General features: G+C 41.8%; 1 pseudogene; it reads right to left on the reverse strand.

Annotated features, from left to right (window-relative positions):
• LOC132106641 (alpha-ketoglutarate-dependent dioxygenase FTO-like) overlaps positions 1-23929 on the reverse strand; it is a 183521-nt pseudogene that overhangs the window by 79953 nt on the left and 79639 nt on the right.

Here is a 23929-nt window from a genome sequence, read left to right on the forward strand (position 1 = left end):
TACACTTTACAGTTATCATACAAATACACTTACTTGTAGGTTTAAAATTGTACATCACATCTATTGTTCAACTACAGATATTTCAGCAAATGTTTATTTTAGTCAGAGTAATTGCTCTCCTATTTCATTGAGCTCAGTCTGTTTGGCATACGACGGCGCTCGTTCTAAACGAAATCTGTGGAGTTTAGCGGAGAATCTGACAGCAAAAATTGAAATATTTCCATAGCTTTTTTTACATTTACAGATGGAGAATATACCTGTGAAATGTAAGTTATGCATTAAGTAAAACAACAGTTTTCAAACACATTAAACATCGATTCACTGTCAGCCTCACACGCTGCCTTTCTGTCATCACCATCTGACGGGGCTAGTGCGAGCCACTTTGTACTAAAACAACGCTCTGATTGGTTGAACTCTTCATCTTTTTCTGTTGCTTGTTTTGAATACTGCACGTGGACCGAGGCGTCAATAGATTTTTGTGTAGTTTAGATTGACAAATCGTGTATATTGAGGTAAAAATGCATGGCTGCTACTCAAAGTATGTACAGCTCGGCAGGTCTGCATCTTATCAGTTAATGCATTCCCTGGGATTCGAACCCACGACCTTAGCATTGCTAGCACCATGCTTTGATGTTCATGTAATTTGGTCAAATTATGGTTAAAACTGGTTAATATATGTAATAATAGTTAATAAATGTTAAAATGTTGTATTTAAGATACAACTAAATCACATTTTCATATTATTTGCAAGAAATATAAAATCATCTTGTTTTTTTAGTCCCAAAAATGTTAATGTCTCAAAAATGAAAAAAGTCAGAAAAATAAATTAATAATTAAATACACACATAAATAACTAAATAAACTTTTCAGTTTGCTTTTTACAAGTCCAGTGGCTGAAAGTGTATGTAACTGAAGAAACACCATTAAACATGTATTTTGTTTTACAAACCAAACGTTTACCTAAAGGTTTGTGGTGATCGAGCTGAAAATAACTATTCCTTCAAGTTCACTCTCAGCACCTTCCATCATATATACCCAAAATCTTTAGTCAAACACACTCAAGCTAAAGTGCCATTATAAGCTTGCTCTGATTTAATCGCCTGTTGGCAGCCTCATTCCTATATCCAGGCCATTCGATGTATCTCACTTAATTTCAAATCTCTTTGTAAAGCACTTGGCTGTGGATTAGCTCTGTGTTTTTATTTCAAAGTCCTGTATAAGCTGCGCTCTCTCCCGGGCCGGATCCTTTCATCCTCAGAAAAGTTCACACACAATTCACTTCGAGTAAAACACGGACAAACACCTCAGAGAAAGCAATGAGTGCTGTGCTAGTACAATAATTACAAAAAATATCTGCACTAATCCCCCCCGATAAAACACTCATTACCAACCAAAGACACTTATCAACAGCGGATTGATGACCCATTTCCTAAAGTGGCTTTACAGGAGGCAGAGAAAAGGCAGTGTATCACTCTATCCTACATCTGTACCAGAGCTTTTCATTTGTCTAAGAGCGATGGATGTAGAGCGGTAATTAACAGCTGCTGGACTGGGCTAATAGAATTCTCTGGAAACTGTAAGTTGGTGGTGAGGGACAGGGAGATGGCAGGCCGTGCCTGTATTAATTACAATGCTTCAGGAAAGACTGAACCTGTGAAAATCCTTTGTGGAGGACGTCAGAAAGGTGAACTATATATTTACCTGTCAAACACAAATGCACACACACACAACATTAGCAACACTGAGTTAATAGTGCACGTAATTTTTATTTTCACTTAAAATGATTTATACATAAAGAAATTAAAAACACATTTGATTTAAGAATTTTCACAAGGGTGGTTCTCCCTTAAGGCTGCCCCGCTGAGGTCAATAACTGAATATTTTCCACTTTATTTCAGTGACTCTGACCCAATATTGACACTTTCAGTTGAGGAATAAATTATGGGCAACAAATATATATATGGAATAGGGCATGTCTACAATGACAAAAAAATCAAATAAAATTGCATTCACACTGATCACATTTCTTGTTTGGATGGGTAAATATCTTCTCTATATTTTTGTTTTGTTTTGTTTTTTGTTAGAAATGATATTGTTAAATAAATATTTTTCTCAAATCACATTTTCACATTCTTTGTATAATATGAAAAATCTATAAAATTACCATTGTGAACACAAAAGAGTCATCTTTGGCCAAAAATGATTTTTATTGCCATTTTTCCATTATTTTAAGGATAGTTAACACTTTTTTATAACTGTATTATAATAAAATATGTTGGGTCAATTTGTATTAAAACTACTTTCAATTAATTCAAACATGTTTCTTTTTGTATATAAAGGTAACATTCTTGTAAACTTTGTACCACTCTTTTTTTCTTTTGGCTAATTTCTGAATGCTTTATATGTAAATATTTTATTGTTTTACCCTTGTCTTACCCTAGATTATAAACTAGATTAGTGTACAATTTTAAATGATTATTATTATACAGGTTTTCTTTTTATTCTATATAGTGTCACAATTGTATTTTTTTAAGGGTCCTATTTTTTTCTCTCTCTCTCTCGTTCTTGATTTTTGGTGATAAATCGTGACCTGGACTTGGATTCATCCAGAAAGAATAAAAATGACATTGTACACATTTGATCACATTGCAACCAATTGCTTTGATAGATAGTGCATAACAACATTTGGTCATTGGGGGCGAGACAGCAGCCGATGGCAGTAGTTGAGGTTGAAAGGTCTGCTCCACCTGCCTGCTGTATCCCTGTCTAAGTTTAGTAATGAACAAAGACAGCTTGGGGACAGTCTGTGTTGAGTGTGTGAGTGTGTGTTTAGGGGTCTGACAGGTCTGCTCTGATGTTCCTCTCTCTCTCTGACAGGGCTGACCCACAGTAATTTCTCCACTGACATCAGCAGCTGTAGCCGTAACACATAGACAGATTAAATTTTCATAACTATCTCCTCACAGTCACATCTTCACCTTCAGGATCATTTATAACCCGCCACGTGCCTGCCAGACACAATATGCTTCCCATGAAGCAGACTGCTCCAGTGGTGTTGGAAATAATTAACAGTGCAAAGGCAAAAGGAGTGAGTGTGTCCGAGTCTGTGGAGAGGGAGATTAAGGAGAGCTAACACTATCATTAACGTACATGTCATTCCAGCACAGTCAAGGATATGAAGAACTAATTACACACACACACACACACACACAGAGAGATAATACATTGGCGTTCAAGTAAGCTAATAGCTCTGTAAGCCCATGAACTACCCACAGTGCCATGACTCAGATGACAGTGTCATAAGTGAGAGATTCATATTCTCTAACCTGAGACCAATGCAGGCACATCTGTAGAACTGTCACTTGACACTTTTCACAGATTCAATCCCCAACTTCTGCCTTGGCTTCATTTTAAAGGTATACTTTACTCACAAATGAAAATTATGTTGTCATTTACTCATCCAAGACTGACGTAAGGTTATCAAGCTTTGTGCACACTATATTGCAAGTCTAAAACAGTGTAAAAAAAAAGTATAGCTGTGTGAGGAAATGATTCTCCAATCTCAATTACATCATACATATAGTGCACAAAAAAAACACAACCATTCAATAATGAAAAAAAAAATGTTTAATGTTTTTGAATGTGAAAAACTTTTTTTTATGTTTTTGAAAATAAGTATCTTATTTACATCAAGGCAGCATTTATTTGATCAAAAATCACAGTAAAACAGAATATTAAAACATATTATTACAATTTAAATTTTTTATAAATATTTTAAAATGTAATCTGTTCTTGTAAAAGCAAATCTTAATCTTATTCTTAGCAGTCTTCAGTGCTACATGATCCTTCTTTTATCTTTCTAATTAGCTGTATCGGTGCTCAAGAAACATTTCTTATTCTTATTATCAGTTTCCATTGTCTTGCAGCTCAGTATTTTTATTTATTTTATTTTTTTATTATTCTTTTTTTGTGTAAAATAAACTATATAAAAGTAAATTAAATGACATGAGGTTGAGTATATGAAATATTTTTTTATTTTTTTTTTATTTTGGGGTGAACTCTCTCATGTTTGGGCCAAACCAATAAAGGTGTTAATATGCTATGTTTTAAGAGTAAAGACCACAGTTTCAAACAGCAAACTCAAATGTATCAAACAGATGAGCTAAGGAAATGTTTAGCAGTTGTTGCCTTAAAGAGTGATTGTGTCAGTGTGTTAAAGTGTTTTAGTAGCCATTAAGCTCCAGCACAGCTCCACATTCTAGCTCAGCTACATCCTCAGCCCTCTCGCTCACTTCAATTTGGACTGTTCTTGGCTTTTTCTGCGATGCAGTAATGTTGTACCACTCTGGTTAGCCTCATGTGTTTCCCAGTCTCTCTTTCCATATAAAATGAATGCTTTATAGCAGAGTTAGCAACTGTTTGCTGGGCCCCTGAATTTCTGCAGTGCTCATATTTGCATCAAGCATGGCAAACCGTTTACTATCACTGCAAAAAGCACAATTATGCGATGCTGTTTTTATTAAGCCAAGCGAGCAATTAAAATAAAAAGCAATTTCTCTTTTTTAATCGCATTCTCCCCTCTCATTTGGACGCAACCGAGAACATTAGTTTAACAAGAGGAGGCAACTTGCTGAATCATGTCCTCTTATAAACTGTTGTTTAGAGTTTGGTCACATAATAAAACCTTCCATGTGCCAAGAAACAAGCCTCATCTGTCCAGCTATTAGGATGCCACATGTATTCACCAGTATTCATGTGTACGTTTGGGTGTAATTCTTTGTACTTGTGTGTGTTCGTTTGCCACAAACACATGAGCAGTACTTACTTTGCATCTCCACAATCATATATAATAAGAATGACATTCCAGTGTGTACTGGTGCCCCCCCAAATCTATGCGTTTCGTCATTGCATGTACTCTCCAATCCTGACAAGCGCAGGCATACGAGAGCGGGCACACATAGGGTACTGCAGCCATGGTGGGTATGACATGCATAGCTTTATGATTGCTAAACAGCAGATTAGGCGTATCTGAGTAATTTACGATCAATCTCTCAGACACTCGTTCTACTGGTAATCACACATCGCACACACATCGCAAGGGAGGGACCACACGTTTGTTTTGTTAAAGACAGACAAATTAGATGATAGCTTTAAGCCCAACCATCACTTTCACACTAATTACAGTGCTGCTGATGATGAAAGAAACACTCAGATGCACACAAATAAATTTGGTACCTATCTGAGTGCTTTGCAGTGAGCAAACACACCAGCAGGAGAATATAAGTGTGTGTGTGTGTGTGTGTGTTTGTGGAGAGAAAGTCCAGGTGTTTGCCTGTGAGCACTGGAGCCTTCGGTGAAACACATGAAAAGCTCTAGCCAGCGATACTAAAACAGCCATCACAGGCCGTGTGTGAGTGTGTACCTGTGTGTTGTTACGGCTTTATCATTAACCCATACTACTTACTGGCAGACAATCTCACACAAATGTGATTCGGTTAATTAAAGCGATGCATTAGCGAGAGCAAACGGCATCAAACCCTCAAGCGTAGGTGTGTGCATGTGTGTGTATGATATTTCCATCCTTACGAACTGTAAAGGTCTCCCCAGCAACTGAGCTGTCATGTGCAGGGTGAGCCTGTCCGTTCTCATTGAAAATAGATGTTACCGGTCTTTTCCCCTCTACTCAGGGACAACAGCTCTATTGTCTGTCCTCTGTCAGACTCTGGTGGGAGGGACAATGTCACTGCTGGGACAAAAGATATGCCACAGGATTGACAGCTATGGAGACACCCTGTTCCTCATGAGACGACAACTGGTGGAGTGAATTTGTGTGCCAGTGAAAGTGAGACTGAGGAATAAAGACAGAGGGAAAACCAAATGTGAATATGTTAATATGCAATATGTTGTACATTCAGTTATTGGGAATGGTACTTTTAAGTCTAGCTTTTGTGTTACTCCTAAAAAATGTAGAGTGTGGATTTACATGAATTAACATGTTAGTTTCTGTTGTTTTTGCGCTGCATTTTTAGTAAGTGTTGTGTCGTGCCATGTTGTGGTGGCATGTATGATTTGATCCGGCATGAGTTGATATCTTTCCTAATCGAAAAAATTGTTTTATAATTTTATAGATTTCATAAATTTCATAATCTAAATTTAATGCAGTTGCAGTTTTGTTATTGTTTCTAGTAATTGAGATAAAGCTAAAATTAAATTAAAATACAAATATTACATGAAAAACCAATGTTGCCTTGGAAACAACCAGAACAAGTATAGAAATAACTAAAATGAAAAAAATAAAATAAAGCTTAGTAAAAGCTCAGCAAAAATAAATAGAAATGTTTTTTTAAACATTTGTCAACTAATTATGACAAAAGCACATAAATGACTAAATTGTAAGACTCAAATTAAGCTGAAAATGTCTTGATGACACACTGGAGCCACAGATCATGGCCCCTCCCCAACACTTTAAGAAGTGTGTAAGAAAGGGCAGTGCAGCGCAGACCGATCGTTGTATGGCCAGAGACTGTGTTTCCATTGCGAGATGAAAGGGTCTGTATTACTTACTACTGGAGGAAGCGTAACCGTCAACTTGGATCACATGGGCCTTAATATCCAATCATGTTACAGCCTTGACTTCACTGAATTTCAGTCAGAGTTGTGCGTCACTCAATCGCCGTTTACGTATACCATAGGAATGAATGAGAAGTGCCGTAAGCTGAATCGCACCTGTCGAAAAAGTCAATGACTTCTCTTATGAAACAGCATTTTTTGGTGCAAACTCTAAAAATAGTTCAATCCAAAACTATTGCTTAGTGTAAAACATGTTGGAGATTAGCCAGTAGGCTATCGATTCATTGAATGATAAGCTTTTTCCTCTAATAAACTGTTTATTCAGCTTAGTGAAGCCACTCCTCTACTGACATACAAAAAAAAAATAAAAAAACTGGCCTCTGGTCTCCTTTCCCAAGGACTGAACCGGCAGCATTAGCATTAGCCGCTACACTTTTTTGGCTACAGGAGGCAGGCTTGCCCTCTAGTGGCTTTGGTATGGCATCAAAGTAACATAAGAGCTACAATATAGAGAGCAGATGGCTCCTCATGCTTTCGAATTGCTCTCGTGATACTTTGATGTTCAGGTCGAACACACCTAACAACTAGAGTGCATTAACATGAGAGGTCTGCCCACTCAATTGCGAGTTACTGTCATTACTAATAATTACTACAGCCAACAGTTTACTAGCTAGCTATGCCTTCGTTACGTAAATCCATATTACCAAACATGAATGGCTGTGTAAATCCAATTAAGCTGCGGAAGCATCCATAGAGGAAGCATCCATTCAGGTTGTAGTGGTATTTGACAGTTGAGAGAGACAGCACCTTTCTCGCGAGTGGGTGTGGTTTCAGCACAGACAGCGGACACGCCCACAGCGTTTGAGAGAGATTATACTGCTTATTTCCTGATTTTGATATCTTATTTTATTTACTTGGCTGCTTTTTATCATTCAAATTTGGCTGAGTGGTTAAAAACACATTTTTTCTGTGATGTGACAAACTCAGAACAAATACTGTATTTAATATTGCTTTATACAGACTGTGACGAGTGGGGCGGGGCCGAGGGACATGGGAGCGAGGCCGGGGGAGTGATTGGAGATGAACTACACCTGTTCGTCCCACCGGTCTCGAGGCCCATGGAGGAGATGGAAGGATATAAAACTGGAGCGACGACAGTGAAGGACGAGAGAGGACCAGGCCTGGGCTTTTAGTTGTGTTTTGGTTTTTATTTTATGCGCACCAGTCGTCCGTGAGGGGCTGGTGCGCTGTTTTGTGTTTATTTTGTTATTAAAATGTTTTTGATTGTCCGCCGGTTCCCGCCTCCTTCTTCCGGATGAATAGGAAGGTTTATCGTTACAGTGGTGCCGAAACCCGGGAGAAGGAGGGACGCGCTGCTGAAGATCCCTCGCCGCTGTGGTGAATCCGCGGTGCCATCGAGCTGGCGAGGAGTGTGCCGCCATGGACGCTCGAGGCGGTGGACTGGAGCGAGTTGCCGGGGACGGGCGAGCTCGCTACCGGCCGCCCACGATGTGGAGAGACGGCTGCCGTCCGTGAGGGAGCGGAGGAGTCGGCGCCGTTCGCCAGGTGGCCGGAGCCTGCTGCCTCCGCCGGAACGGGGAGGAGCAGGGAACGGGGGACTCCTGCCGGCTGCTCAAAACCGGAGGAGCCGTCGCCGTCCACCGGGTGGCGGAGGAGTGTCGTGCCGTCCGCCGAGGGCCGTCCAGTGCCACCGCCAGGCACCGCGGAGGAGATCACCCAGCTGGTGGAGGGCCGAGCAGCGGTGCGTCTGGGAACCGGAATTTTTTTTTTTTTTTTTTTTCCTCTCTCCCCTCTCTCGTCTCTGTCGCTCCTCCTTCCATCTCCTTTTCTCTCGCCTCGCCTGTCCTACCCCCAGGTTCCCGCAGGTCCCCGGGAGCGGCCCCCCCGGAGGGAGGAGGGGGGGGGGGAGTAGAGCGCAGTCTCGGGAGTACCCCCCGGCCTGCGAGGGGCGATGGGGGTATGTGACGAGTGGGGCGGGGCCGAGGGACATGGGAGCGAGGCCGCGGGAGTGATTGGAGATGAACTACACCTGTTCGTCCCACCGGTCTCGAGGCCCATGGAGGAGATGGAAGGATATAAAACTGGAGCGACGACAGTGAAGGACGAGAGAGGACCAGGCCTGGGCTTTTAGTTGTGTTTTGGTTTTTATTTTATGCGCACCAGTCGTCCGTGAGGGGCTGGTGCGCTGTTTTGTGTTTATTTTGAAATTAAATGTTGTTTGATTGTCCGCCGGTTCCCGCCTCCTTCATGAATATGAAGGTTGTTTATCATTACAGTGGTGCCGTAACCCGGGAGAAGGAGGGACGCGCTGCTGAAGATCCCTCGCCGCTGTGGTGAATCCGCGGTGCCATCGAGCTGGCGAGGAGTGTGCCGCCATGGACGCTCGAGGCGGTGGACTGGAGCGAGTTGCCGGGGGACGGGCGAGCTCGCTACCGGCCGCCCACGATGTGGAGAGACGGCTGCCGTCCGTGAGGGAGCGGAGGAGTCGGCGCCGTTCGCCAGGTGGCCGGAGCCTGCTGCCTCCGCCGGAACGGGGAGGAGCAGGGAACGGGGGACTCCTGCCGGCTGCCCAAAACCGGAGGAGCCGTCGCCGTCCACCGGGCGGCGGAGGAGTGTCGTGCCGTCCGCCGAGGGCCGTCCAGTGCCACCGCCAGGCACCGCGGAGGAGATCACCCAGCTGGTGGAGGGCCGAGCAGCGGTGCGTCTGGGAACCGGATTTTTTTTTTTTTTTTTCCTCTCTCCCCTCTCTCGTCTCTGTCGCTCCTCCTTCCATCTCCTTTTCTCTCGCCTCGCCTGTCCTACCCCCAGGTTCCCGCAGGTCCCCGGGAGCGGCCCCCCGGAGGGAGGGGGGGGGGGAGTAGAGCGCAGTCTCGGGAGTACCCCCCGGCCTGCGAGGGGCGATGGGGGTATGTGACGAGTGGGGCGGGGCCGAGGGACATGGGAGCGAGGCCGGGGGAGTGATTGGAGATGAACTACACCTGTTCGTCCCACCGGTCTCGAGGCCCATGGAGGAGATGGAAGGATATAAAACTGGAGCGACGACAGTGAAGGACGAGAGAGGACCAGGCCTGGGCTTTTAGTTGTGTTTTGGTTTTTATTTTATGCGCACCAGTCGTCCGTGAGGGGCTGGTGCGCGGTTTTGTGTTTATTTTGTTATTAAAATGTTTTTGATTGTCCGCCGGTTCCCGCCTCCTTCTTCCGGATGAATATGAAGGTTGATATCGTTACACAGACCTTAACATTATAAAGGTCCTACAGTAATGTATAAAAAAATACTGATAAATTAAAATTTAAGCATAAAAATAATGTGATTTCACATTCATTTACATATTTTTTTTTATTATTAAGAATAAATACACGTTTGCCTCAGCCAAATGGAATGGAAGAGAAATAGGATTGTGCATTACTTAAAGTAATTTCGATATTATAGTGTTAGCAATCATGTTTGTCTATATGTGTAATGTTTGGTGTTTGATATTCTAGTCCGTGGAGACACTTCTGCTTGCCCTCTGAACTACATGACCTTTCAGTGTGTGTGTGTGTGTGTGTGTGTGTGTGTGTGTGTGTGTGTGTGGGTGTGTGTGTGTGTGTGTGTGTGTGTGTGTGTATGAGTATGTGATGACAGCCTGTGGCATTTCTGTTCAGAAGGTTTCCACCCAGGTGAAGTACGTTAGGTCACAACACACTTACTAAAATACAGACATTCAGAGCCTGAGGTCAGAGGTCATGCACTGAGGGTGAGTGATGAGGGTAGCTGCAGCCTCCAGGATGCAACACTCAATCGCTCAAATGCAAACAAACATTTGCCACAATGCATTGTGGTTATGAATGATTAACTCAATTCAAACATTTTTTTAACACTTTGTAATAAAATTCTATAAGTTAACACTAGTTAATGTATGCATTATACCTTTTCAGCATTTATTAATTTCTTTAAACACTACCATTCAAAAGTTTAGGGTCAGTAAAGGTCACTTATAAACATTTATGAAGCAAAAAAAAAGGTCTCTTCTCATCAAATCCTGAAAAAAAAGTATCAAGGTTTACACAAAAATATTAAGCAGCACATCCATTATCAACATTGAAAATAATAAGAAATGTTTCTTGAGCTCCAAACCATCATAAATTAAATTTCAAAAGAGAAAACAATGTTCTTGTAAATTGTAATAATATTTGTATATATTATGATATCTAATGCTTTAATCAATGTTGATGAATTGAACCTTGTAAATGTTGCCAATATGTTTAGAGACATTTTCAAAATATCACAAGGAAATACTGTAGAGAGCATATTAAGTGAAGTCTTTTGCAGTTCATAAATCTTTCTTAAAATTTAAATAAAATGTTTCATGACTTAAGCCTTTAATAGAGCCATTCATCCAAGTGCATGATCTCCTGCTCTTTTTGTCTATGAAAAACTGGTTTTGCATGACCTACATGCTTTAGTAAATTATGCCCTAAATCTGTCCTGTCCACTTAAACCTGACAGACAGTTTGAATATCAAGGGGAGGGTGAGCTCATTTTTCCATTATCTGATATAAAGTATGAACAGTAGCTGCTCTCTCCTGTGGTTTTACACTACACATGCACACAGATGCACATTTCCTCTCACACTTCTCATATTGCTCCATTTTTCACTCTATTACTTTTCGGAATTTAGTGATTATGCAAAAAAAATAAAAATAAATAAATAAAAATTAGCAAAAACACAGAAATTAAATTAAAAGGAAAAGAGGGAAAATATAACAGAGGGTGAGACTGAAAGAAGGGGGTTGGAGACAGGTGGGCATTGTCAGAGATCATTTATCAAACTCAGGCCCGTTCACTCCCCTCCCATCTCCAGAACCCCTATGTAATTCAGTAATAATTTTCATTATCATATAATGACCTTACAAAGCCTACAGCAGTTAGCACGGTCACTACAAACCACACAGCTGTTCCTGGCACTGCCCCCTTCATCACCTCCCAAACACCCAATCTGCCCACCGCAGGAATGGACTGTGACCCCTGCAGAGGTCAACGGAGGGATGTAGATCTACCTGAGCAAGGTCGGTTCTATCTGAGCGTGTGTTCACATTTGTACTTTTTTCATAAACTCTCATTGCAGCGTGTCTGTGCAGGCATAAAGAGTGTGAGATCAATGGGTTTTGACCCACAACACTGCAGCTTGCATATGGATGAAACAAAAACCTCAAGGTCAAGCCCTTGCGTCTGCCAATGCAAATGAATCTCTAAGAGGTCTTCCTTCTGTAAGTGTTTGATTTTGACCTATGGCACAGACACAGCAACATTTTAAAGTGCAAATCATTACAGAATATTCCAAAAGCACAGATGGATATGCATATATGGTTCGCTTTACACACATTGCACTTACCCCTTCATTATAAAAGAGCTCAACCAGGAGGCTTCAGCAAACGTCCAAGGGGGCCTCAGAACCACTTCAATCAATGTATTATATGTATTATTTTTGGCTTCGCTGTTTATTTACCCAATTTAAATTCCACATATTGTGTGCTATGGGGAAAAAAGAGATTCCAGTAAAAGCCAAGTAAAATAATTCATAGGATATCATGTGTGAATTCGGGAATCTGTCTTGTCATTTTCACATTGGAAGAGAAAAATAAAAAGTAAACGACAAAAATGTGCCAAACATATTTTTAACCAGTCGATCAAAACAGGTTAACATAAAGAGCCAAAACGTCTGGAGGTGACCTGCATCAGTGCATTAGGTAAGTTAATAAGCCTGAGTACCCATAAGTCAACAGGAGAAGCCTACAGTCACATTCAGCATCTCTGTCCCTCAGGGTAACTTCAGATAGCTGAAAGCAGGTCCAGAGGCCCCACAGTCTGCAACATTCCAACTACTGTTTAAGAAAGCAAATGTCTGTAAGACAATAAAAGCCTTAATCAATCAGCCGGCTGTGCTTATGTTTATGAGCCTGTAGCGCCAACCATCCATCACCCGGTTTTACCACTCAAAACACAGACACAGAGACAAAAGAAAGGCATAATGTCAGGCCTGCTGCATACTAAATTAATAAAACAATCATAGCCTTTCACTGCAAAATAAGCGACATGATTTAGCACGCTGCTCCAAGAAGTTTCTTTTCAAGAAGAGTGGTCAGAAATGGATGTTTGTGTCTGTGTTATAACAGTCTGTCAAGATAATAGTATTAATACATCACCGCATTCAGGTGAGCAGAGCATGGTGTATGATGTTCACTTTATCAGCTCGTGTCGACGGAGATATTATCAGCTATGAGTTCATTTTCGTCTTAACAGCGTGTCTTAACCTTAGCTTGAGCTATCTGCCTCCCCTCCCTAAATGCGATTTGTTGACAGCTACTTTACAGACCTGTGCCTGATGTTTCGAAGAGTGACGTTATCTCACTCCAGAAGGGGGGCAGGAAGTGATAGTGGAAAGGGATGAGTTCAAACACACTGCAGTGTGTGCACACAGGGGAGTGAAGGTAGCTTTATGAACAGCTTAGTGAACAGGCTTAGTTTTTTGAACAGGCTAGTGTATGTGTAAGTAACCGCTCAGTTTCTTCAGCAGTGAGATGAAACTAAGACTATAAGGTACAAATTGTTGGTGAAAAAAGGGTGACATATTTCTCCACATTTGATTTTTTTAAATGTAATATTCAAATACCCGGGGAATGTCGCTTAAAGTTAATGATCTATTGTGTTGGAAATATGTCCTACACCAAACCCAAGCCTAAAACTACTTGATAGCATTAACAAATGCAAAACTGATATAAAAATGCATTTGTTAATGCAACTGTGCAATTTGAACTTCCTTATATGCAGGTTTGAGCTGTTTTGTTTGAAGCATAGTTTCGCAGGATTTGTACCAGAGCTCTTCACCACTCAAGTGCAACTCCATACTGTGTGTAATGGTGGTGGGCCCCGTCAAAAAAAAAAAAAAAAAAAAAAAAAAAAATATATATATATATATATATATATATATATATATATATATATATATATATATATATATATATATATATATATATATATATATGTTTTTTAATTCAACTTCTTCAGGCGCCAGAAAGGTATAGGCCTGCCAACAAAAAAACAAAAACAAGGATAGCTTAAAACAACCACCAGTTACATTCAATAAACTCAAAATATTCATATAGTCTTCTGTCTTTTTCCAATCAAAAACTTTTAATTAACAACAAAGGGTTTACTCAACACAACGGCAAAAACTACAGAACAAACCTACTGACTATGAAAACCCATACATACTGTATGAAGCTGCATATGTGAGGCTAATGTTCAAATGTCGCAGTTTTGAAATCTTGCAACAAGTTAAAATTGTTTTGAATATATAACATAATATTCCTAATGTAATTTCGCAAAAATTAAGCTTTATTAATCAACACTGTGGAGCTGAAAATCAAACTTTGAGTGCAAAATAATAAAAGTTGTTGGGAGTTTCATTGCCTCTATTGTTTATTTCAACTGAAAACTGCAGCGATTCGTAGAAAACATACTGTAATTTATAATTTGTGTTATTTATGCATATACTAAATGCATTTTTATCATAGTTAATACAATATCAGCCACTATCAACAGTGTGTTTCAGAAATTTCTACAAAACTATATTGGATAATGTGATTCAGTTAACAACAGCATCTAATTAACTATAATAAACCATTATGTAGAGGAAACATACCAAATTACCATGCCATACCACACAGGGCTAAAAGTGTGTGTGCCTGTGTCCTTGACGCCATCTGACAAATGAATCATGGTCTGGTTCGTAGTTTTCATCATCTGATTTAAGAATGCAGTTTTAGCAAAACATCAGCACTGTTTACAGGTACCAGCAGCCCTGGGCGTCACTCTGAGGTCAAAGTGAGGGGACGACCCCCTTAAAGGGGCCACTTTACAGAAGACAGGGAGGAGTCCTTATTTTTGTTAAAGCTAAGATGCAAGAATTTCAAGGGGGAAATTTAGTCATTTAGTCATAGTAATACTGACTAATGGTCAGAGCTGAATGAAGACAGATAACCACACACACATGCACACACACAGTAGTCTGATGGAAAATAATAAAGCAAGAGAAAGGAGTAGTGTGTGCTAATGTGTTGGTATGCATATATATATGTGTGTGTGTACGGCTGGTTCGCTGTGTTATCGGAACAAATGGTCTATGTCTCTCAGTCGCCCTTATCTCAGAGGAAGGAAGTCAATGGGCTATCAGCACATGTGTATGCGTGTGGTTGTGTGAACTCTCCTGGCCTGAAGGATTGTCCTTTGCAAACTTAAAAAGAAAAAAATCCTTTCTTCTATACACTTCACTGAAGTTTAGCACACTGGCACATACCTGTCCCTCCATGTCTGTCTGTGCTGCTGTCTGTCCATCAGGGCATTAAGTAAAACATCTGCCATCTCTCTTCTGTTCTCTTGTGCCGTGTTCTCATCCTCCACCACATCCAGCAGCAGCCGAGTCTGGGAACAAACCACACAGTCAGTTTATAACTTCAAACTACAAATTACACAAAATCAGTGATGGTCAGTCCGTCAGCTATGTACAACAATGTAATACAATACACTATACAAACAGTATTTTTGTTTGTTTTAAAGGTCCCGTTTTTTCGTGCTTTTTGAAGCTTTGATTGTGTTTACAGTGTGCAATATAACGTGTTCATGTTTCGCATGTAAAAAAAACTCAGTATTTTTCACACAATTCACCTATCTGTATACCGCTGTTTTCACTGTCATAAAAACGGCCTGATGTCTTCCTTGTTCTATAAAATCCCTCCTTCAGAAATACGTAACGAGTTCTGATTGTGCCAGCGGTTCCTGTGTTGTGATTCGACACCAGCTGAGCGTGTGCTGCCCTCCTGGAAACGCGATTGGGCTAGTTTTGAGAAGCAAGTGGGCAGGATTTGTTTTGAAAACCTGGCAATCCTGATCTGAACCATAGACAGTAAAAGAACGCACATGCTGGAGATGTACTTATAATCACAGGAGCATTTTTACTGACGAGATGCGCATGAAAATCGCGCTTCTAGTTAACAAAGCTAAACAGCGTTGTCCTTTGTGTAATAAGTTACAGAAACTGTTAAACGCACCAACTTAAATAATAAAATACACTTACCGGTTGTGGACAATAAACAACGCCTTCTCCAGACAAAGAGGGAACTGCTCTATCTTTCAAGAATAATCTTTGTGCGAATCCGGCATTAAACTGATTGAGATTGAGGAAGCTCGCTGTCCTCAGCAAAATGTGCTGCATTTGTCACGGTTCGTGAATGCACCGTCTCCGGCTGTAGTCATGTTATGTCATGTTGATTGGTTCATGTGGGTGTTGCCACTGATCGCCTGATCAGCGGCAGGTGCATCTCATTCCAACCGCCTATTTAACGCCCTGTCTTTCGTCTCCTGTTTGTCAGATCATTGTTTGAGGTCCTTGTGTTGATGTCAGTTCGTGCTCCTGTGTTCCTGTCCTTGCCCTGTTTCCTGTTTCGGTCTCCTTTGGATTATCACAGTCACTCACGGATTATCACCACGGATCACCGATCTACCACCACCGTCATCGCTACCAACGCACTCAAATCACCTACTTACCTGTCTGTGCTGCCATCGTGGTTCCTGCGTCACTCACCAGCATTCATCCATCACAACTCCTGTCAATAAACACTCTTTACTTGCATCTGCCTCCTGTCCTCCATTGTTAGCGTCACAGAACGATCTGACCAACATGGAGGCAGCGAGTAATCAATCTTCCTCCCTCGAAGAATTCCTCAGCGCCAGTGTTCGGAGGATGGACTCCCAGGAGCAGACTCTTAACGACACTGGTCGCGCGGTTCAGGCTTTAGTGACGCAGGTGTCCGAGCTCACCCAACAGTTCCAGCTATTACGAGCTCCCACTGCGCCACTCACACCGCCTGTTCCACCAGCACCATCGGAGGCCCCCTCCCAGCCAGAACCACGCCTGCCGATTCCGGAAGCGTACTCGGGTGAGCCCGACTATTGTAGAGCTTTCCTTAACCGTTGTGATATGCATTTTGCCCTCCAGCCTAGAACTTTCGCCAGTGAGAGGGCCAAAGTGGCCTTCGTTCTGACCCTGCTCTCTGGGAGGGCGGCATTGTGGGGAACAGCGGTGTGGGAGAACCAGGACCCATGCTGCGCCTCGTTCCAATCACACCGAGACCATCTCTTTTCACATCCTTGACTCTCCCCTGGCACCCATTGTCCTCGGACACCCTTGGCTCCTCCTCCACAACCCTAGCATTGACTGGCTCTCTAACTCCATTTTGTCTTGGTGTAAAAGGTGTCATGAGTCTTGTCTAGTGTCTGCCTGTCCGTCTGTGTCTGTGTCTGTGTTGCAGGAGGAGGCGGTGGATTTGTCTAACGTGCCCGCTGAGTACCTCCATCTGAAGTAAGTCTCGGGCTGCTTCTCTTCCTCCGCATCGTCCTTACGACTGTGCCATAGATTTACTATCAGGTAAGTCTCCGCCTAAGGGCAAACTCTATTCACTTTCTGTTCCAGAGAGGGAGGCTATGGAGAAATATATTTCTGATTCTCTAGCTTCTAAATTCATCCGCCCTTCCTCTTCTCCTGCGGGGGCGGGGTTCTTTTTTGTGGGAAAGAAGGACGGATCTCTGCGACCTTGTATTGATTACCGGGGACTGAACAACATCACGGTAAAGAATACTTATCCTTTGCCGTTGATGTCTTCGGCCTTCGAGAGGTTGCAGGGAGCGTCAATTTTCACAAAACTGGACTTAGGCAATGCGTATCATTTGGTTCGGATCAGGGAGGGGGATGAATGGAAGACCGCTTTTAACACCCCCAGAGAGCACTTTGAATACTTGGTTATGCCCTTCGGGCTCTCCAACTCCCCAGCGGTCTTCCAGGCACTCGTCAACGACGTGCTGCGAGATATGATCGATCAGTTCATTTATGTCTACCTGGACGACATATTGATTTTTTCTTCTTCTCTCCAGGAACATGTGCAGCACGTCCAACGAGTGCTTCAGAGGTTGCTAGAGAATGGGCTTTTTGTCAAGGCGGAGAAATGCGAATTTCATGCACAGTCAACTCCATTTTTGGGGTATATCGTGTCGACTGAGGGAATACGCATGGATCCCGAGAAGGTTAAGGCTGTGGTAGAATGGCCAAGCCCAGATTCCCGTAAGGCCCTACAGAGGTTTCTGGGGTTCGCTAACTTCTACCGGCGTTTCATTCGCAACTTCAGCCAACTAGCCGCACCTCTGACCGCCTTGACCTCCGCCAAGACTGCGTTCAGGTGATCAGACACAGCTGAGGCTGTGTTTGCCAAACTGAAGAGCCGTTTCATTTCAGCCCCTATTCTGATTACCCCTGACCCTACACGTCAGTTCGTGGTGGAGGTCGACGCATCAGAGGTGGGGGTAGGAGTGGTGTTATCTCAACGTTCTCCCTTAGACGACAAGGTCCAACCTTGTGCGTATTTTTCATATCGTTTATCTCCGGCAGAACGAAATTACGATATTGGTAACCGAGAATTGTTGGCAGTTAAGATGGCATTGGAGGAATGGCGACACTGGTTAGAGGGATCGGGGGTTCCTTTTATAGTATGGACTGACCACAAGAATTTAGAGTACATTAGCACCGCCAAGAGGTTGAACTCCAGGCAGGCTCGGTGGGCACTTTTTTTCGGACGTTTTGACTTTACTATCTCGTACCGCCCGGGTTCCAAAAATATCAAACCCGATTCTTTGTCGCGTATTTTTGACCATTCCGAATGCCCGTCCACTCCCGAGTGTATTTTTTCTGAGACATTAGTGGTCTCCACTCTCACATGGGAGATCGAATCGAAGGTCAGAACGGCCTTAGAAGGGGCAACGCCTTCGCCCGGGTGCCCACCGAACTGTTTATATGTGCCGGAGGGATTAAGGTCCAACGTTATCCAGTGGGGACATTGCTCGAATGTAGCTTGCCATCCAGGGGTTAACCGTACTAGATTTTTAGTCAAGCAACGATTCTGGTGGCCGCTTATGGCTCGCGACATTCACAGTTTTGTTTTGGCTTGCTCGGTTTGTGCCACTGGTAAGACTTCCAATCGGCCCCCTGATGGGTTACTCCAACTGCTGCCGGTTCCTTCGAGACCCTGGTCCCACATCGCTCTAGATTTTATTACCGCCCTCCCGCCCTCCCAGGGCAACACAGTAGTTTTAACCGTGGTGGACCGGTTCTCGAAGGCGGCCCACTTTATTCCCTTGCCCAAATTACCCTCAGCCAAGGAGACAGCGTTGACCATCATAGACCACGTCTTTCGTTTACATGGCCTCCCGATAGACGTGGTTTCCGACAGGGGGCCCCAATTTGTGGCTAAATTTTGGCAAGAATTCTGTAGACTACTGGGAGCGACTGTCAGTCTGTCCTCAGGGTTTCACCCCCAGAGCAATGGTCAAACCGAGAGAGCCAACCAAGATTTGGAAAGGGTGTTGCGATGTTTGGTCTCCAAGAATCCTTCCTCCTGGAGCCAACAATTGTCTATGGTGGAGTACGCCCACAATACCTTACCAGTATCAGCTACGGGCCTATCTCCTTTTGAGTGTAGTGTAGGTTACCATCCACCTATTTTTCCCAGTATGGAATCCGAAGTTGCGGTCCCCTCCGCTCACGCCTTCGTCCAGAGGTGCCACCGCACTTGGACCAGAGCCCGTGAGACTCTACTCCAAGTGGGGGCGCGCACCAAGGCCAAGGCCGATCGCCACCGGTCTAGGCCTCCCGTATACATCGTGGGTCAAAAGGTGTCGCTTTCTACCAAGAATATTCCTCTCCGGTCCGTATCTAATAAATTGGCTCCCAAATTTATTGGCCCGTTTACTGTCACCAAAATCATTAGTCCGGTGGCAGTCCGCCTTAAACTCCCTCCTACGTACAGGAGAATTCATCCTGCCTTTCATGTGTCCAAAATTAAGCCCGTATTTCATTCTCCCATTAATCCGCCTACCCCGGTCCCTCCCCCGCCGCGTCTCGTAGATGGGGAGACCACCTATTTGGTAAATCGAATTCTGGACTCTAGAAGGAGGGGACGCGGATTTCAGTACTTGGTGGACTGGGAGGGTTACGGTCCGGAGGAGAGAAGTTGGGTACCTGCTAGGGACATCCTGGATCACTCCCTTATCGATGATTACAATCGACAGGTAAGAGATTCTGGGGACGCCAGGAGGCGTCCTTAGGAGGAGGGGTACTGTCACGGTTCGTGAATGCACCATCTCCAGCTGTAGTCATGTTATGTCATGTTGATTGGTTCATGTGGGTGTTGCCACTGATCGCCTGATCAGCGGCAGGTGCATCTCATTCCAACCGCCTATTTAACGCCCTGTCTTTCGTCTCCTGTTTGTCAGATCGTTGTTTGAGGTCCTTGTGTTGATGTCAGTTCGTGCTCCTGTGTTCCTGTCCTTGCCCTGTTTCCTGTTTCGGTCTCCTTTGGATTATCACAGTCACTCACGGATTATCACCACGGATCACCGATCTACCACCACCGTCATCGCTACCAACGCACTCAAATCACCTACTCACCTGTCTGTGCTGCCATCGTGGTTCCTGCGTCACTCACCAGCATTCATCCATCACAACTCCTGTCAATAAACACTCTTTACTTGCATCTGCCTCCTGTCCTCGATTGTTAGCGTCACAGCATTCTGTTAAATAATAAATCTCGTTTGGCATTGAACTTTTAGCTTTAGAATTTTACAGATATAATTTATACTCTAACAACAACATTACACACTAACTAAAGTTTAAAACATGGGATCACGAAGAACGGGACCTTTAATGGAAATTAATACTTTAATTCAGAAAGGATGCATTAAATCAAAAGCGACAGTAAAGACTTTTATAATGGTACAGAAGTTTTCAATTTCATATAAAGGCTGTTATTTTGAACTTTCTATTCAACAAGGAACCCTGAATAACAAGGTTTCCACAAAAGTGAGAAATGTTTCTTGAGCACCACATCAGCATATTAGAATGATTTCTGAAGGATCACGTGACACTGAAGACTGGAGTGATGACTGCTGAAAATTCAGCATTCCCATCAGGCATACATAAAATTTTAAAATGCATCAAAATAGAAAAGTTAAAATATTATGTATGCCTCTGATGGTCATGCTGAATTTTCACCAGTCATTTCTCCAGTCTTCAGTAGCGAAAATGCAGCATTGATGAACATGAAAAATCTTACCGACCCTAAACTTTTGAATGGTTGTGTACTTTATATAGAGAAACCACAACTACTGTAAGTGATAACATTACGATGGGCAAAAGCATTACAATTTGCTACTAAAATTTCAAAGATATTCAAATTAAACAGTGTAAAGGAATGTTGTCTCATGTTTTAACATCAGTTATAAAACATTGTTAGCCCTGGAGTGTCTCTTACTGGGATCATGCAGAATGTGAAGTTTGAATATGCAGAATTGTAATTGAGATAATGGCATAAGGCAAGATTTCCATTGCAAACTTTCCATTATAGTCACACAATAACATACAGCAAGGCTTCAGTTTTTTTTTTTTATGCAATACAATTTGCATAAGGTTCAGCACCTCACACAATCATAAATTAGTAATACACAAACAACCATATTCATGAATGAATATTAAGTAATACATTTATGATTATCACAAATATGGCAGCTTAAACCCACATTAGGGTCGCACAGCAACTCTGGCTTCTGAGTATCCTCAATAAAGAAACAACTACTCTATCTTGAAATAAAAGAAAAAGAAGAAGAAAATTAATTACTAACAATACTGTGGACAAGCTCTTAGCCAGTACTTAAACAAATCATTATACATTCATTCCCTTCATGTTAGAGGTCTATTCTATTCTTTACTTAACACTGATCATTAAGCCAGAATCAGAAACAGCAGAAATAAATTATATTTGCTTTGCAATAATGTTTCAATCTTAATCACTTTTTTAATACAATAATAATATCTATATTAGCATTTAAAAATATACAACTTGGATCAGAGCTGCATTATTTTGATCAAAAATACAGTAAAAACAGTAATATGTGAAATATTTCAATTTAAATTGACTATATATACAACCCGAATTCCGGAAAAGTTGGGACGTTTTTTAAATCTTAATAAAATGAAAACTAAAGGAATTTCAAATCACTTGAGCCAATATTTTATTCACAATAGAACATAGATAACATAGCAAATGTTTAAACTGAGAAATTTTACACTTTTATCCACTTAATTAGCTCATTTAAAATTTAATGCCTGCTACAGGTCTCAAAAAAGTTGGCACGGGGGCAACAAATGGCTAAAAAAGCAAGCAGTTTTGAAAAGATTCAGCTGGGAGAACATCTAGTGATTAATTAAGTTAATTGATATCAGGTCTGTAACATGATTAGCTATAAAAGCTTTGTCTTAGAGAAGCAGAGTCTCTCAGAAGTAAAGATGGGCAGAGGCTCTCCAATCTGTGAAAGACTGCGTAAAAAAACTGTGGAAAACTTTAAAAACAATGTTCCTCAACGTCAAATTGCAAAGGCTTTGCAAATCTCATCATCTACAGTGCATAACATCATCAAAAGATTCAGAGAAACTGGAGAAATCTCTGTGCGTAAGGGACAAGGCCGGAGACCTTTATTGGATGCCCGTGGTCTTCGGGCTCTCAGACGACACTGCATCACTCATCGGCATGATTGTGTCAATGACATTACTAAATGGGCCCAGGAATACTTTCAGAAACCACTGTCGGTAAACACAATCCGCCGTGCCATCAGCAGATGCCAACTAAAGCTCTATCATGCAAAAAGGAAGCCATATGTGAACATGGTCCAGAAGCCCCATCGTGTCCTGTGGGCCAAGGCTCATTTAAAATGGACTATTTCAAAGTGGAATAGTGTTTTATGGTCAGACGAGTCCAAATTTGACATTCTTGTTGGAAATCACGGACGCCGTGTCCTCCGGGCTAAAGAGGAGGGAGACCTTCCAGCATGTTATCAGCGTTCAGTTCAAAAGCCAGCATCTCTGATGGTATGGGGGTGCATAAGTGCATACGGTATGGGCAGCTTGCATGTTTTGGAAGGCTCTGTGAATGCTGAAAGGTATATAAAGGTTTTAGAGCAACATATGCTTCCCTCCAAACAACGTCTATTTCAGGGAAGGCCTTGTTTTTTTCAGCAGGACAATGCAAAACCACATACTGCAGCTATAACAACAGCATGGCTTCGTCGTAGAAGAGTCCGGGTGCTAACCTGGCCTGCCTGCAGTCCAGATCTTTCACCTATAGAGAACATTTGGCGCATCATTAAACGAAAAATACGTCAAAGACGACCACAAACTCTTCAGCAGCTGGAAATCTATATAAGGCAAGAATGGGACCAAATTCCAACAGCAACTCATAGCCTCAATGCCCAGACGTCTTCAAACTGTTTTGAAAAGAAAAGGAGATGCTACGCCATGGTAAACATTCCCCGTCCCAACTATTTTGAGACCTGTAGCAGAAATCAAAATTGAAATGAGCTCATTTTGTGCATAAAATTGTAAACTTTCTCAGTTTAAACATTTGCTATGTTATCTATGTTCTATTGTGAATAAAATATTGGCTCATGTGATTTGAAAGTCTTTTAGTTTTCATTTTATTCAAATTTAAAAAACGTCCCAACTTTTCCGGAATTCGGGTTGTATATATATATATATATATATATTTTTTTTTTTTTTTAAGCCATTACTAGTCGTCATGAGTTGTCAGAAATCATTATAATATGCTCAAGAAACATTTGGTGTGCTGCTTAATATTTTTGTGGAAACAGTGATATTTTCAGTATTCTCAGTATTTTTTAATGCATGGAAAGTGTAAAAGAACAGCATTCATTTTATCTTTTTAAAACTGTAAATGTTTGTACTGTCACTCTTGATTAATTTAAAAAAATATAACAATAACATATAACAATTGTTTAATATAACAATACAAATGTTACACTATATATTTTAAACTATATTTAAAAAATCATCTGTTTACATTTCTTTTAAAAAGATGCAGGATGCCAAACTTTTCCTCTCTCGCTGTCTTCCTCTACAGTAGCAGGAGATTGACAGGCGAGGAAACATACACAAAAGTGCTCTGAGCTGTGGTTCACCTCTTCTTTAGTTCTTTTCAGCCCTCGTTCATCCGTGAGACAGCACTTCTGTATCTCACTGAAGCATTACCTGTCAGCGGTCGTTACCTGTTAAGAGTCATCCTCAGAAAGCATCGGGTGAAAGAGTCTGCCAAGACTAACTCTGACTACAGGGTCACGAGGTCAGTTAAGTCACATCAGACTAAACATAGATGACACAACAACAGTGACTCATGATCGTGTGTG

This window comes from Carassius carassius, chromosome 2 (assembly GCF_963082965.1).
Source record: "Carassius carassius chromosome 2, fCarCar2.1, whole genome shotgun sequence".
Lineage (NCBI taxonomy): Eukaryota > Metazoa > Chordata > Actinopteri > Cypriniformes > Cyprinidae > Carassius > Carassius carassius.